Source organism: Macrobrachium rosenbergii, chromosome 32 (assembly GCF_040412425.1).
Source record: "Macrobrachium rosenbergii isolate ZJJX-2024 chromosome 32, ASM4041242v1, whole genome shotgun sequence".
Taxonomy (NCBI): Eukaryota; Metazoa; Arthropoda; class Malacostraca; order Decapoda; family Palaemonidae; genus Macrobrachium; species Macrobrachium rosenbergii.
In genome coordinates, this window is record NC_089772.1 from 14171186 (window position 1) to 14190086 (window position 18901).

Genomic DNA, 18901 nt, shown 5'->3' on the forward strand with positions numbered 1-18901 from the left:
ATAGGACAAGCCACCACCGACCCGTGGTTACAAATTCATATACAGAATTATACCGAGGCCACCGAAAGGGATCTATTTTAGGTGGCCTTGATTATACGCTGTACAGAAAACTCGATTGCGCCGACGAAACTTCGGCGCATTTTTTTACTGGTCTTCTTCGGATATCAAGTTTTCCTGGGATGTCTAGAAGTTAGGAATTCACTCTATGTCGGTGATTTTCAGTTTGGTTGAAGAGACCGGGTAATTTCATCCATTTCATCTATAAGTAAAAACCCCTGTCATTATCTTGGAGTGCGATGTTGGCAACATTTCTAGTCTATTTTTAGTATCTAATTTCAGCACGTTTTCATGCTAACGGCAATAAGCCAATATCCTTCTTGGCTGCTCAGGGTACACGGCATGGGGATTTACATTCATTCTCTCTCTCTCTCTCTCTCTCTCTCTCTCTCTCCGAAGTCATAATTTAATTTCAATAAGTCTGCGTGGGAGAGACTGCACTAACAATCTCTCGGGGTCATTTCCAACGTGTGGGAAGTCACTTATCCTGTGTCAGTCAGGTAAACCAGAGAGTAAGCTTTAATTATTTGTCATTGCTCTAAAACCCGTTCGGATTTCTTTCTAAAAAATAATGATTTCACTTTGCAACATGAAATAAAGATGACATAGTCGAGTGATAGCTTTATATTAACTTATTTCTGATGAACGTGATACGACCTTAGTGTTGTCTCTTCATATAAAGGTGGCTATTGATATTGTCGACTTGGTTGATTCATCTCATACTCTCTCTCTTTTGACACTGAGGTTAGACGCTGTTTTATTATTGGGGAAATACAGTCAGATCTTGTATGCACGTGTATTATTGTGTAAAACTCTTGAAACCAAATGAAAATACAAAACAAGGCACAATAACAAGGCGAAATCTTGAGCTGAAATAAAACGTTGAAGTAATAATTACTCCAGACAATGGTGGTGAATTCTTTTTAAAATAAAGATGAAATGACACCTAGCTATGTTACAGAGTTCCCAGCCCATACATATGCATATGTATGGGCACACACTCACACTCACACACGCACGCACGCACGCACAAATGTGGGATTCAAAAGAACGTCTTCAATCCAGCTATCTCAGAACACGAACTTGTTACCTTTCGCTTGTAAAGTAAACGCTCTAGCCGCTGGACCACGTACCCATATATATAATATATATTTATATATATATATATATATATATATATATATATATATATATATATATATATATATATATATATATATATATATATATATATATATATATACAGTGTGTAAGTGTAACATTTGGTCCGAGCTGTACTTACATGGGTGGCTGTCCACCAAAAGTATCAGACGTCGTCGACGCCCACAAGGCCCTTGAACATCCTAGAGTCAGTGCGTGGGACAATCAGTTTTGCTACAGAATTATCCTTCAGTGTTAATGGAAGCATCTCATCTTAACCTTCTTTGGATGAGTGGAGGCCAAGCAACCTGGAGTGGTGCATGCTTTATTGATCTACCGTCCTTGTGGAGAATACTGGTAACGTTGCGGACTCTCCCAAGGTAAGAGAAATGCGGCCTACTGTAGTAGCTACAGAGGTCACTTTGAATGATCGGTATTTGTTTCGATCTGGTAGCACAGAACAGAATATACAATTTAGGCCAAAGGCCAAGCATCGAGACCCATGAGGTCATTCAGCGCTGAAAGGAAAATTGAGAGTAAAAGGACTGAAAGGTGTAACAGGAGGAAAACCTCGCAATTGCAGTGTGAATCTATTGTTAGGAGAGCTTGGGAAGTAAGATGGAAGAGAGAAAATATGAAAGGAGGTACAGTTGAAGAAACGAAAGGGGTTGCAGCTAGGGGCCGAAGGGACGCTGCACTGACGGCATTACCACCCTACGGGGTCGACCCGGTAGATCTCAATCTTTCCTTTGATGGAGCGTCAGCATGAGCCGTGTTTCGCTCATTATTTTAGAGTGATTTATAGGCCGTTCCTGACGTAGCTCCGGAATAAAAGGACACGAGAGAGGAGGCATTATGAAGTTGACGTCATAGCTAGCGTGTGCTCAGTTTCTCCCTCAGGTAATTAAGGCATAATGCTGAGGGGGGGGACAGCTGTCGCTAATTTCCCGTTTACCGGTTTATTTAGCGTTCCAAATAGCGATCGCTTTGCCAATTTTAGCCGGTGAGTGATTGTTTCAATCGAGTCACACGAAATGCAGCAGTCTCTCCCATGGGCCTATGAATTTGAAGGTATCCCAAACCACCTCACATTTCAGCAGTAAAAGTGGTATTTACATAGTCTTGCACACTGTGAGTTGCTTTGATCACGAACTCTTGGCAATGTCAGGCTCTTCTCTTATACAGGTTTAGTGACGTTGGCGCTATATCTGTCTTTCTCATAGTTTCTTTTTTCAAGTAAAATGTCCGGTACGGTTGGCTTCAGAATAAAGCTTCAGTTAAGGATCTCATATATATATATATATATATATATATATATATATATATATATATATATATATATATATATATATATATATATATATATATATATAAGTATAGCCTACATACATACATACATATATATGCACATATATAGGCATATACATACACATATTACATCTACCCACATCATCACTTTCCTTTGCCGCTAAATCGGCCATAGAGAATTATGAGGGTTGATATAACTGAGAACATTTATATTTGGGGGGAAGACTAAGACTTTTCCCCCGGTGTGATACAGGTTAGTCTCTGCCCATTGCAAAAAGCGCTCTGAATAAATGAGGTGGCTATTTCTCTAGCTGTTTTGCCTGCAATTTATGCTCTTTAATATCAAGGGTCCTTACTTTTTCGATCTCAAAAGAAGAGATCGCGAAGATTTTGCGGCGCGTGGCTCTCAGATGCAAACGTTTGAGCACATGCACTAATATCATTTAGAGTATTTAAAGTCGCTTGAGTTTATAAATAGAGGCATTGAAGAACCCATTGTTAAAAAAATTTTCCGGGAGAAAGAACCTTTTGTGGAAGTGAATTAACCCGAATATATTTTCTGTTTATTTGCCGCAGAACTTGAAATAGAAAATAAATACGTAAATAAACAAATACGAGAGAGAGAGAGAGAGAGAGAGAGAGAGAGAGAGAGAGAGAGAGAGAGAGAGAGAGAGAGAGAGAGAGAGAGGGGAAACATCTGTGGAGATTCTGCAAGGGGAATAGTCTTCCCATTCTTCTGTGTCGTATGCAAACGATAAGTACGGAAAGAGAATCATATATACAGTATATATATACATATATATTTGTATATCTGTCTATCTATCAATATATATATATATATATATATATATATATATATATATAAAATATTATTTAATTGTGATATATGATGCAATGAAAAATAAAAAAAAGATATTGGGGTGCCCTAGTTATTCTCGCCTACTACATGCATTTATGGAGAGAGAGAGAGAGAGAGAGAGAGAGAGAGAGAGAGAGAGAGAGAAAGAGAAGCAGATTATTGAAAATGTCAGAGGTCAGCGGAGCTCGAATCAAAATCTGAATATTAACATAATGGTTACGGTGCTTGTAATGAGTTCTGTCTGGTTGATAGGACGTCCGCACGTTACCGTTCTTTTCATAACTCGACACTCAAACGGGCGCTTTACACGTTATCGACCAATTGCTTTAATCTCTGCCACTGTGGCGGGTTGGAAGTCTCCTCCCAAAACTTGCAATCATTTTATTGAAAATCAAGTAACATAAAATTGCATTTGTTTTTTCAGACATGAATATTATTTTGACCAAGGTTAGACCACCTCGGACATCTCTTGTTGGCCGGGTGGCCTAGGGCGTCAATGATCGTCGTTGGTTCTCACTCATGTTCGGCAGTTCGATCCCGTGAAGTGACGAATCACTTACCAATTATAATTCCCCTTCGGCATATTATTCCGAGGTAGAGCGAATTGGGTACTAAACGACATTTGTAGCTTAATTTGTGTTTATAAAAATATATATATATATATATATATATATATATATATATATATATATATATATATATATATATATATATGGTTGCATATATATATATTATATATAAACATTTATATGTACGTGTTTATATATAAATATATATATATATATATATATATATATATATATATATATATATATATATATATATATATATATACATACACACATAAACATTTAGCTACAAATGTTTAATATCCAATTGGCTCTACCTCGGAAATAATACTGAATGGGTATTATAATTGAAAAGTGACTTTTATATTTCCAGGCGAACGTGTTTATAAATGTAATCAGGATAAGAAAAAACATTTTGATACGGTACTGGATGATGTTGAAAAGACGTTTTAAAAGTCTGGAAATATAATGATAACGAAAATGAAGCGACCACCATAAATGAAGTAATTACGAACCTCCTATAATTGTCATTACATATGTAATATATTGGACTGAAATTCCAATTGCAGGGTATGTGGATGAACTGATTATAAAATTATGGGAAAATGAATGCTATTTAAAGCACGCTTGTTCAAATTTTTTTTTGACAGTGGATTGTCGATGGAATGATTGGCTGATCAGCCAAATGATTTGCTCATATCCGAGTTTGCATCACCATGAAATGGGATGATAAGTTTCGGTCAGCAACAATGAAATCGGATTTGTGTTTTGACAGAAAAGTGAACGCCTCCAGTGCAGAGCTGGAAATAGCATCCACGCCACCAAAAGATAGCTATGTTTGTATTTTATAATACAATAGTGATATGAGAATATACATACAATATTGTTGGACACAGTGAAGTAAAAAGCACAACTTTTTAAAAGATAATGGAGATGATGATGCACCAAAGATCGAAATTCGCTCAGTTCGTGAAAAGCTTGGATGTTGATCAAGTGAAATGGAGGAATAATTTTCATACCGTGAATGGCTTTTTGTAAGCTTTAACCGACTTCCTTTAATAAAAGACAAGTGCATCCCTTTAGTCAGAGATCTCCACCTTTCCCACCTGCATTTTGAATGATTTACAATGCAGTTATGAGATGAGAAGTAGCCGAGAATGCTTGGATGCTTTTTAACACAGGTTCATAACAAATAATCTAACAGAATTCGATTCATACATGCACGTTTATATACATACATATATATATATATATATATGTATATATTTACACATGTATTTATGTATACATATATATATATATATATATATATATATATATATATATATATATATATATATATATATATATATATATATATGTATATATAAATATATATATATAATATATATACAAGTATATATACATGTATATACTGTGTATATATACACATAAATAAATCAAAATCCATGAAAAAACAGAAACAATGTTTCTCTTCCTTTCGTGGATTTTGTCTTTATATATTCATATATATCCATATTCTATTAAAGAAAGCCACTTATAGCTTACAAAAAGGCATGCATAAACTTCAGCTACCATTCGTCGCCACACAGTACAAAAATTATTCTTCCATTTTACATGATAAAGGTCCTACCTATTCACGAGCTTCGAATTTTGATTTTGGGATCATCATTTCCATGGATCTTTTTGGAAAGAAATGCTTTCCTTCACTGTATCCAGTAATACAACATCAATATTGTATTATAAAATACAAATATAACGATCTTTTGGTAGTAAGGATGCTCTTTCCAGCTCTGCACTGGCGGCGTTCACTTTTCGATCAAAACACAAATCTGATTTTATTGTTACTGACCGAAACTTACCATCCCATTTCATGGTGATGCAAATTCGGATATGAGCAAATCATTTGGCTGATCAGCCAATCATCCCATCGACAATCCACTGCCAAAAAAAATTTTTTAAACATGCGTGCTTTTAATAGCATGCATTTTCCCATAATTTTATAATCAGTTCGTCCACATACGCTGCAAATGGTATTTCAGTCCAACATATGACATTTAATGACAATTACGTGACGTTCGTAATCACTTCATTTATGGTGGTCGTTTGATTTTCGTATCATTATATTTCCAGACTTTTAAAGTCTTTTTAACATTATCCATTGTTATATCAAAATGCTTTTTCTTGTCCCGATGACATTTGTAAACACGTTCGCCTTTAAATATAAAAGTCACTTGTCTATTATAATTCCCATTCGATATTATTTCCGAGGTAGAGCGAATTGGATATTAAACGACATTTGTAGCTTCATGTTTGTGAGTGTGTATGTATGTATGTGTATATATATGTATATATACATATATACATACATATATACATATGTATATATATACATATTTATATATATATATTATATATACATACATATATATACACATACATATATATAATTTTATATATATAAATATAAAAGCCATTATTCATATATTTTTAACTTACACATAAAAAAAGATTGTTCATCTTCTGCTAATCTTTTTTTTTCTCCATTTCATGCAATTTACCTCCAGAGCAGAGCCCCAACATCAAACATACAATGATGATCGGAACGTGTATCATTTCTGGTTTTAATGACTCGCATTTTTCCAGCAAATAGATCCCCGTGTTATGAGCGTTAATGTGATTACTGGATTGAGTTAACAACGAAAAATGTCATCTATAAATAAGGTAAAATTGACAGAAAAACTGTTGAATGCTCATTCCCATCAACAGCCGCATAATTTAAGCGGTATCTATTTTTATTCCCCTATAACAATTTATGGAACTTACGAATTTGTGGCAATTTGTCATAAAGCGCTACACATGATTACAGTTCTCGACGTAGCGAACTCATTGAATCAAAGAAAACTACCAATAACATTTCAGAATAATGGTAACGCTTTATAGAATTGAACTGAATATAGAATTTAGGGCAAAGGCCGAGCGGTGGGACCTCTAAGAGTAAGAGGTCATTCAGTGCTGAAACGTAAATTGACAGCAAAAGGTTTGAAAGGTGTCACTGGAGGAAAACCTCTTAGTTGCACTATGAATCAATTGTTAGGAGAGGGTGGAAAGTAAGATGGAGGAGAATATGAAAGGAGAGACAGTAAAAGATACGAAAGGGGTGCAGCTACGGGCCTATGGAAGGCACGCTACAAAGAGCCTTAAGTAATGTCTACAGTGTATCGCACGAGGTGCACTGACGGCACTACCGCCCCTTCCCCCCCGCCTCTACCCTACGGGGGTAACAATTTCTAATACTGTATCATAAGATTTTATCATTTTCATTCGCTAAAAATTGGAAGTTATACAATGCCACGCGAATAGTTTCATTTTGACCGTTTTATGCCATAAGCGAAAGAAATATCGTTTAATCAATTCACTGTGTCTTGGATAAAAATTATGAAGCCGTAACTTTTAAAAATAACTGTTCCTGCATTTTAATAATTTTTCATATATAAAGTCTGCTGCTCCATTAATCTTTCTTTGTGATCTCATTGTTATTAACTGTCCTCTGACTTCACGGTGATTAATGTGACCTAATTATAATTAACAATCACTGGATCAACATAAATCACGCCAGTGTTTATTTTGTCTGCTTAAAGTCCGAAGCGTGAGTGGCTTTGTAAACGAAAACTTCTCTTGAAATCATATAACAATAAGTAATAAAATGCCCCGAAGTTTCGTCGGCCCAATCGAGTTTTCTATACAGTTGCCACAGCGTATAATCCAGGCCACCGGTGGTCTCGGTATAATGCTGTATGAGCCGCGGTTCATGAAACTTTAACTTTAAGAAAAGTAATTTTTTCTGTTGAGTAGCCTACTCAAACAATATCATTTCAAGAGAAATGAATTGTATTGTTACGTAAATGATGGGGAATCACGCCAGTAAAAATTCTATAAATGATATATACTGAGAGACTGTCTGTCGACGCCAACTCCTTATGGAATATGCAATAGGATTTTAATCTTTTGGGAGCCGACTGCGACATTATTCATTGTCGTGGAAATTCCTCTCTCAAGAGTATTTAAGTATGTTTGTCTAATTTACCCGGGTCTTAATCCCTGTCTTTATATGATATTCAACAGGGGGTAAAAATGATACGTTATGTGGAATTCTTCGCCAGAAATGCATTGACGTATTTCACTTGAAATCAAGTCATTGCACCTCATGCGGTTCACTGTAGGCATTACTGAAGGTTCTTTGCAGCGTCGCTTCCTTAGGCCACTAGCTGCAACCTATTTCATTCCTTTTACTGTACTTCCATTCATGGTCTCTTTCTTCCATTTTGCTATCCACCCTCTTCTAACAATTATTTCATAGTGCAACTGCTTTGAGGTTTTTTTCCTCCTGTTACAAGTTTCAAACCTACCTACTCTCGATTTCCCTTCCAGCGCTGAATGACCTCATAGGTCCCAGTGCTTGGCCTTTGGCCGAAACTCTATATTCCTACAGTACTGGTAGAATTGCATTGTGGAGATACTGGTCAAATATAAGGTAATTATTTATTTAGCGACTTTACTAAAGCTTGTACTTAATCACTGTTATTAACGAAGGCCATCCCTTGTTCATACATAATACTTTCACATCTTGATTTACGTTTTTTCGTACAAGTTACTTTTCATCACAGGACTTCGAAACTTTTAATACTTAAAACACAGAGCTGATCCTGTCTGACCGTAGTGGAAAACAGTCGTAACAAACGAACGCAAACAGAACAGAAACCGTTGTCATTTTAGTTTTCTGTACAAGAAACTATTGTGCCGGCTTTGTCTGTCCGTCCGCACTTTATTCTGTCCGCCCGCAGTTCTTAAAAACTACTGTGGCTAGCGGGCTGCAATTTGGTATGTTGATCATCCACCCTCCAATCATCAAACATACCGAATTACAATTACCGAATTACAATTACAATTATAAAAAAAAAATCCTTAATTACAATGAGTTTTGATAATATGCGTTCCGACTATACAGCATGTTTTGTTTTTAATGATCTAGTGAATTTGCGACATACGCCGATATGAAACAAAATCTTTGAACACACAAAACTGTTAGACTTATATGAAATATATTAAAAGTTCCCTACAGTGCAGTACAGATTTTTGCCTCCTAAAGCAATACAGTGTTAGTTTAGTTATCATTTTCTATTATTCCATTCATAATTACATCGGAGTAATGAGTATAAAATGAATAAGCTGTATACGGCGCAGTAGATAGAACATTCATGAATTTCCTTGGGCAGTCTTCACTTGTGAACAAAAGGGAACAATTACACTTATAAAAAAAAACGTTCCTTTGTTACAAAGAGTTTTGAGAATATGCGTCCTGACTTTATAGAATGTTTTTTTAATGACCTAGTGAATTTGTGACATATACTGATATTAAAAAAAAAATAAGGTGGGCTAATCCTAGTAATGTCGTCAATGTTAAAAAATTTTTTGACTAGAGAGAGAGAGAGAGAGAGAGAGAGAGAGAGAGAGAGAGAGAGAGAGAGAGAGAGAGAGAGAGAGATTCTACCACAATCAGGTGTTTGTGCTTCGTTTTGTTCCTGACTTCGTTTCATTACAGAACTGCAGTTGCATGTGTAGCGATTTTTATTTTTTTTTATTTTTCTATGTATGACACAGCAAGCTTAATACAATATTCTCTCTCTCTCTCTCTCTCTCTCTCTCTCTCTCTCTCTCTCTCTCTCTCTCTCTGGTAAAAATTTTCAACACTGACGACAAAGCTAGGATTAAGCCATTTTTTTTTTTATATTTTATTGATATCAAAATAGTCACAAATTCACTAGATTTAAAAAAAACATTCTGTATAGTCGGAACATATTTTCAAAACTAATTGTAATAAAGGAATGTTTTTATAATTGTAGCAACTGTTCCCTTTTGTTCACAAGTGAAGACTGCCCAAGGAAATTCATGAATGTTTTATAAACATTGCCGTATACAGCTTATTCATTTTATACTCATTCTTTGTAATTATGAATGGAATAACAGAAAACAATGACTAAAACCAACTTTGTATTGCTTTAGGAGGTAGAAATCTGTACCGCACCGTAGCGAACTTTTAATCTATTTCATATATACCTAACAGTTCTGTGCGTTCAAAAAAAAATTTTTTTTTTTTCATTAAAACAATTCGTTTGCCGTACTTTATTTCTTCATTTATTTTCCAAAGGGAATTACTGGTTTTCCTTTCCTATTTGTTTCTCTATATACCAAAACTTTCCATAACGGAAAAATGCCACGAGCACTCGCACTCTGTAGGGCAGAGAATTATGGGTATGCCTGTAAATGTGCAATGTAAGGGCACACAGCCTTTGTGCACTGTTCTTTTGCCCAAGTTATTTTGGGTGTTTGCAATTGCATGACAAGTTTTTTGCGAACTTTTGAAATCCGCATTGAAATGTTTCCTCAAAAATTATTATTTGTTCCAGCTTATTATTCAGAATTAAACGCATGCACCGTGTTCTGTAATAAAGTCTTTTAGATACCAACATATTGCTGTATGCCATGATTTATTTATTCATTTATTCATTTATTCATTTATTTATTTATTATTATTATTATTATTATTATTTCAGTAGATGAAACCTATTCACACGGAACAAGCACACCAAAGAGGCCACTGACTTGAAATTCAAGCTTCCAAAGAATGTCGGTTTCAACCTCCCACCGCAGCAGACGCCCCCAACACCGCAGCAGTAACTGATCATGATACAGAGCCATTGATTTTTCATCGCCCTGGGGGAGACGCGAACCCACTGCAACGTCCGAGTGGCATGCCACGACACTAACCACTACACCAGCGGACCAGAATGTAATCGCTTCGCGAATGTTAATAACTGCACGAACTATCAGATTTATAGAATTTATATTAATGAATATTATGGGACTGCTTCATGACTTCAAGTTAATAAATAATATTCTAAAAAAATGCTCTCCAACTTAAAAAGGTTTGATACGCCTGCTTTAAAGACTGTGTGAATGAAACTATATTTTGAAACGCATATCTGGTTATTATATCGATCATGTGTATATTTCCTGCAGGACATTTTTGTGTTGTCGAAGTAATTTGAGGGTTATTTCTTTTCTAATTCCGAATTAGTCCCTTACTTACTTCCTAATACATTCACTCCCACATTTATTTGCTCTTCCATAAGAAAATTTCAGTTGAAAATTCAAATTTAAAACTGGCATAAATTATAAGAAAAGAAATTTGCACAAATCTAGACTTTTCAGAAAATCAAAGTCAGGATCTAGAATTTAGGACAATGGCCAAGCACTGGGACCTATGAGGTCATTCAGCGCCGAAAGGGAAATTGACAGTAGGAAGGTCTGTAAGGTGTGACAGGAAGAACACCTCGCAGTTGCACTATGAAACAACTGTAAAAGAGGGTGGAAAGTCGGATGGAAGAAAGAGAATACGAACGGAGGTCCAGTAAAAGGAATGAAAGGGGTTGTAGCTAGGGGCCGAAGGGACGCTGCAAAGAACCTTAAGTAATGCCTACAGTGCACCACGTGAGGTGCACTGACGGCACTAACGTCCCACGGGGAGGGAATAATATTGTATTTTCTTTTTCTTTTGAAAGAGAGCCCAAGCATAATTCAATATGAAGTTCACATACGTACAAATGCATGTCGATATACTGTCATGTAACCTTTTCGTGGACATAGATAGATAATCCTATTACAAATTAATAACATGAAAAACATTACAAAATCGCTTGGTAAAGAGCTTTGTTCCGGGGGAACAATTTTCCAACATTTACAAAAAGTCGATCCAGCACATATATTTTATTTATACAATTTCATGACTAAAATTCCCATTCAATTGACCTAAAAACCATTCTTCTTCATTTATGTCACTCCGTGTGTCATTTTACCCTACTATAATTTCGTAACTAATGCAAGGCCATTTAAATTCGTGTTTCGTCATCCTATTTTGATAAGTTTATCTACAGCGATTAATATGTTAGAATACGCACCAACAGTACTTTGCCTTCATCAACACGAACTCTGCAATAAAAAATTTAAATCGGATTGCAAAGGTACAAATTACATTTGAATGATTCTGCATCCCTAATGGTTACATTAATTTCTGTCTCCTAACACCTCATGCTGTCACTCAAACCCTAGTTGCATGACAAGTAACATTTTTATAACAAACTGTTCTAGTTTTCAGTAAAAGAAAACTGCTGAGATTGCTATTTGTCCGTCCGTCCGCACTTTTTCTGTCCGCCCTCAGATCTTAAAAACTACTGAGGCTAGAGGGCTGCAAATTGGTATGTTGATCATCCACCCTCCCATCATCAAACATAGCAAACTGCAGCCCTCTAGCCTCAGTAGTTTTTATTTTATTTAAGGTAACAGTTAGATCGTGCATCTGACACCGCTATAGGTGCCAACAAAACATGCCATCACCGAGCCGTGGCTGAAAGTTTCATGGGCCGTGGCTGAGAGTTTCATACAGCAATTTAAAACCGCTAATCGATTTAAGAAAGTAAGAGGGCTTTGTACTATCAGCAATGATAGTTACACTATGGTTAGACGAACAGTCGGAAATGGATGATCTGACGGAGAGAGAGCAAAACCGGCCCCCCCCCAAAAAAAAAAAAAAATTGTACAGGAAAAGAACTGTATTCAATAAGCAGTGCTGAGTAATGTTTCTAATATTGTGGGGAGAAGAAGCATTTGTGGCGTAACGTCACTTACATCGGGTGGACCCAGTGCGGGATTTAAAGAGGAAGGAAGGATATTCAGTTGCCCACGAAAGTCCTTCCGGATTCCTCAAGGAATCATGTTGTAAGATGACCCAGACCAGCTACCATTAAGGCCTTTAAAGAAGGGAAAACCCTATCGATCTCATAAGTAGTGAAGGTATGGGTCAGGGAGAGGCAGAGTAGAAAGGGGAAAAAAGAACTGAAGGACTTATGGCACAAAGGAATGCCCTTTTCACTAGCACATGCTTTAGGATAGGATAGGAATATAGAATTTAGGCCAAAAGCCAAGCGCCGGGACCTATGAGGCCATCTCAGCGCTGGAAGGGAAACTGAGAGTTGGTAGGTTTGAAAGGTGTAACAGGCGGATTGTTAGGAGAGGGTGGGTAGCAAGATGGAAGAGAGAGAATATGAATGGAGGTACAGTCAAAGAAATGAAAGGGGTTGCAGCTAGGGGCCGAGGGGACGCTGGAAAGAACCTTCCGTAATGCCTACAGTGCACCCTGTGGGGTGCACTGACGGCGCTAACCCCCTACGGGGTGAAGATACTTTAGATCCATATGAGAGAAATATGAGAATTTCATAGGTTTATTTGACAAAGGACCACTAAGCTTTTTCTTAAGTATTACGAGTGATAAATTAAGGCACATTGTAAGAAATAATTTCCTTTGAAGCAAAGAAATAGGGAAATAAGACAGTATCTAGGAGTTACAGATATATAAAAGCCAGCAGAAAGTTATGGATGAAAGATTACGTTGGTCAGGTAGTCGGGTTTAGTGTCACATAAATTTTTCCATCACAGCACAGAAAACAAGATGATCTTGTTACTTCCCCATTGGGTGCAGGGGGAACATAGCCCTCCATTGTGGTGTCCAATTACCCACAAAAGGAAACGAGTAAAAAATGCGCCGAAGTTTGTTCCGCGCAGTCGAGTTATCTGTACAGCGTATATTGCTGCATGAAACTCTCAGCTGCGGCCCATGAAACTTTCACCCATCGCTCGGTGGTGGCCTGTTGTAGGCATCTATAGTGGTGCCAGAAGACGATCATGGCTAACTTTAACTTTAAATAAAATAAAAACTATTTAGGCTAGAGGGCTGCAATTTGTTATGTTTGATGATTGGAGGGTGGATGATCAACATACCAATTTGCAAACCTCTAGCCTCAGTAGTTTTTAAGATATGAGGGCGGACAGAAAAAGTGGACGGACAGACAAATAGCCATCTCAATAGTTTTCTTTTACAGAAAACTAAAACAGTTTAAGACTAATCAAACACAAAATCTGAAGACCTTCATTATTCAAGTGGGTTATATTAGTAACTAGCTGACCAACCCGGCGCTGCCGGTAAAACTCTGAAGAACTCAGGAAAATTTTCCTGCACCTCCTTGAACTGACTGTCCCTTTTATCCAGGAATTACCGTGATGACTGTCCCTTTTATCCAAATATTACTGTGCTGACTGTCCCATTTATCCAGGTATTACTGTGCTGACTGTCCCATTTATCCAGGTATTACTGTGGTGATTGTTCATTTTATCCAGAAATTACTGTACTATATGTCCCTTTTATACAAATATTACTTTGCTGACGTCCATTTTCATCCAGGAATTACTGTGCTGACTGTTCCTTTTATTCAGGTATTACTGTGGTGACTGTCCCTTTTATCCAGGAATTACTGTGATGACTGTCCCTTTTATCCAAATATTACTGTGCTGACTGTCCCATTTATCCAGGTATTACTGTGCTGACTGTCCCTTTTACCCAGGTATTACTGAGCTGACTGTCCCTTTTATCCAGACATTTCTGTGCTGACTGTCCCATTTATCCAGGTATTACTGAGCTGCTTGTCCATTTTATCCAGGTATTACAGTGGACTGTCCCTTTTTTCCAGGTATTACAGTGGACTGTCCCTTTTTTCCAGGTATTACTGTGGTGACTGTCCATTTTATCCAAATATTACTGTCGTGACTATCACATTTCCCCCCACTAAACCTAAACGCACTCCCCGCTTAACTGAAACACGCCCACCACACCTAAGCACACCTCCCACTAAACCTAAACACACCTCCCACTAAACCTGAACACATCCCCTGCTAAAACCTAAACACACACCCCACTAAACCTAAACACAAACCTTGAGACAGAATTATTAATCACAGGAAAGAAAAGCAGTTTCATTTATAAAATTCTACTGTATGGTATCGAGTACATGAAATGAGGTGTGATAAACACGTAGAGTTTATTCACCACGTAAGTTACAAAGGGAAGAGAGAATAGGGGTGGAGGAATGTTGAAGGGGAAGGGGAAGGGATACGGATTTGAAACCTACCCTATTATTTAAGTTGAGTCAAATGATGGCCACGTGCCAAATTTTGTCGAGATCGGTCAAGCGGTTCGGATTTCTGTGGCACATAGTTACAAATATACAAACATACATTCACTTTTTATATATAAGATGCCATTCATTGACAGTCGCTCAATCTCCTTACTGAAAATATAGGCTATTATTGTGTTAGGCCTATTAAATGAAATGCCGTGTATTCCACTCTTTCATCATGGTCGAATCAAATTATGGTGAACAATAAAGTTTTCCCATCAGAACTTACGTGAGCTTATTTGACAGTTAAAAAAAAAAAGTAAAAAATTTCTTCGCCGCAATCGAGTTTTCTGTACAGCGCATAATCAAGGTCACCGAAAACAGATGTATCTTTAGGTGGTCTCGGTATAATGCTGAATGAGCCGCAGCCAACGAAACTTTAACAACGGCCTTATGGTGGCCTATCGTATATCGTTGCCAGAAGCACGATTATGGCTAATTTTAACCTTCAATAAAATAAAAACTACTGAGGCTAGAAGGCTGCAATTTGGTATGTTTAATGAGTGGAGGGTGGATGATCAACATATCAATTTGCAGCCCTCTAGTCTCAGACGGAGGACAGAAAAAGTGCGGACGGCACAACAGTTTTCTTTTGCAGACAACTAAAGACCGAGGCAAGGTTCGATTGCACAATGAAAGGAAATTCGAAACTGTCACTGGCAGAAGAAAGAGACTGAGCGTAGCATGGAAGAAAATAAGATGAGGACAATGAAAGGATGGAGAATACTGTCTTATAGACTCTAGCCGTCAGGGTTACTTCTAGACGCATAGATTTTCTGATGCAGTATTTCGGATGCCAGTAATCTGTCGTCTACTCTACCCCCTCAAATGCAGTTACACCCCTTTTGGTTGACGCCTGACCATTTCCAACACTTGGGCACCACCTTCATTTCCAATACATCACACGCTTGCACCTCCACATTTTCTACAACCACACATCTCCCACACCACAGTCCTCCCACATCCTAGGCCTACCATATATGGCTACGCCTTCTCTGATAATGTTATGACCTTTTAAGAAGTGAAGCTTTCTTTATCTAAAAGTTGTAAAGTTTTTAGTATGGAGAGTCAATAAAACGGAAAGGTGATCTCCCTGCCGAACGCGTGACACTCTGAAGGCTGCATAGTACTCTCGTTTAATTATTCTAAGAATATGTTATTCTTTTTTTACAAGCAAATTAATTATTACTGTACAATATATTTCGAAATATATTACATATAAAAAAATGAAATGAATTGTATCGAGAAGTCCAGTAATCTATTTACATACGGCCAGTCATCTATAAGCATATAAATGATTAACAATATATGATTCTGTAACAAAAAAAAAAAAAAAAAATAGCAATGCATATCGAACAATCAGTATTCTCTATACATACCAATAAATCTTTCTAAATATTCCTTGTAATAAAAACCTACTACACACACATTTATCTATCTATCTATCTACCTATCTATCTATCTATCTATCTATCTATCTATCTATCTATCTATCTATCTATCTATATATATATATATATATATATATATATATATATATATATATAGAATGATGGGTGGTGGCTATCAACAACCCAGATATAGCCGTAAGGAACCTGAGGAAGACATCTCAGTCATTTGCACAGTTTTATTAGTTACGTTTCAAGGTCTAGCTCATTATCAAGGCTGTAAATAAAAATATATATACATTAGAACATCATATTAGACTGACTAAAAAATAGTGTGCTGAAAACAATTACAAAATATTCAGTTTAATATGCCAGGTGGGAGAAAGATATTACCACCCAGCCTCTCGGATGTTACTGAAAGTTCGCACTGATTGTCACAGAGGCGTTAGATATAGTACTGGGGTCCGGTTCTCTAATCCGGAGTTTTCTAATATTAGAGAGCATGCGAATATGTGCACAACCAATATTGGATATAATCATTTTAGATTTCTGTCGAGGGCTCGTACTCCTCAGCAGCTGGTAATCCTTGAGTCTCTTATATAAAACAGGTAGTCTCGGAGTTAAACAGTCAAACTGCCTCCATCCCTCTTTCCCTAGCACGAGTTTTAGCCAAGACTTTTAACGTTTCTCCCTGTCAATCGTATTGTTTCTCTCCGCCTGGATGGTCATACCTTTCTCTTGGCGTTTTAAACTGGATGTTTTGTAATTGTTCTTAAGCATACTACTTTTCAGTCTGAGTCTTATATGATATTTCAATGTGTACTGTATATTTTTATGTACAGCTTTGATAATGAGGCTTGGCCTTGAAACTCGAGCAATAAAACTACGCAAATACCTGAGATGTCTTCCTCAAATTCCTTAGTTTATATATATATATATATATATATATATATATATATATATATATATATATATATATATATATATATATATATATACATAAATAATCAACACACAATCACGCGTGGAACAGAAATAAATTTCTGACTCACATCAGGATCGAACCCTTGCCTTTCAATTGAAAGACCTGGGTTCGATCCTGATGCGAGTCAAATTTAAATATATATATATATACTGTATATATATGTCTTCTTCAAGTTCCTTTAGTTTTTTTTTATATATATGCAAGTATTGCCCTCATGCATCACTGCTTTAGGGATAAAAACAAGGTATATCACCCTACATTAAGACTTTCAGGCCTACCTACCTACCTACGGCCAAGCATTTTTAACGGCAAGCAAGAAACAGCCTCACTGTGAAGGCAGTACCACACTCGTCCTAGAAACTGAATTTTATTCAGCATGTCTACCTTTGGTATTTCCGGGAGCAATTATCTAGAGAAAGTTTCGAAAACACGTCCAGCTAAACTGGATTTTTTCCCGCCATGCTCTGCATCTTGTAAACAAACCAACGACAGAAAGTTTTTTTTTTTTTTTTGTCCTAAGGCTTTGGAACGATAAATAGAGTTGTTAAATATGGGCTACCATTATAAGGTATTGTAGACTCATCTGGACTAAAAAATATTCATAAAAGGACATCAAGGAAAATACCTGCCGAATCAATACGTATAGGTCTAGCGTTTGCTTGGCAAAGATTATTTTTGTTGTTGCTGCCATTCTTAAAGCGCCCCCCCCCACCCCCAACCCTTTTTGGTATGATGATTTGATAACTTTGACCATAGAGAATTTGTTTTTAAAGGTTCGAAATTTAATTTGTACTTATAGTAAGATTTAAATCTTCCCAAATGAGCAGTTTGAGAGCGTATGTAAAGCCTAGGCTGCCAACTTCATATTCTCGCTGTTACCAATCTATGAGACGTATCGTTTGATAAAAAAAAAAAAAAAACAATTGAACCAGGATGAAAAATACAGGTATTTTCAATTTGAATCGAATAATAGAAACTGTTGCCTTTAATTAGTTTACGTCGTGTCGAGATACTCTCGCCGAGTTTAACTTTCGGAGTTTTGGCGGGAAACCACTTTTGATAAACTGCATTTTGTTAATTAACTCTAACGCTGCCTATACATGTCCAAAACTGAAAAATAAATGGCAGAGACAACATCCTTCAAGCCTACCTACTGCAAAGAATTCTTCATGACCGACAAAAATCCAAGAGGATTTTGTCAGGCACCAAAAGACAAAGACCTGTTGACACAACCATTGTTTTATAGGCCTAGGCCTAGTTTCTAAGCTACCTTAATAACGAGCAAGATCCTTTTTTTTCATTTACTTTACATTACGTGGCATATATATAGGAGTAATGATGTTCTGATTTCAATAAGGAAATCGCCATTGCAATAATATGCTGAAAATGTAAGACATGTTAATTTTCTAGCTCGTACCATGCTATTAACCGGACACCATCTGCCTAGCACACAATTATGGGTAAATAAG

General features: G+C 36.6%; 1 protein-coding gene across 1 annotated transcript in view; it reads right to left on the reverse strand.

The window, feature by feature from the left end:
• LOC136855730 (uncharacterized) overlaps positions 1–18901 on the reverse strand; it is a 126732-nt gene that overhangs the window by 107670 nt on the left and 161 nt on the right. The gene's annotated exons all lie outside the window — the stretch shown is intronic.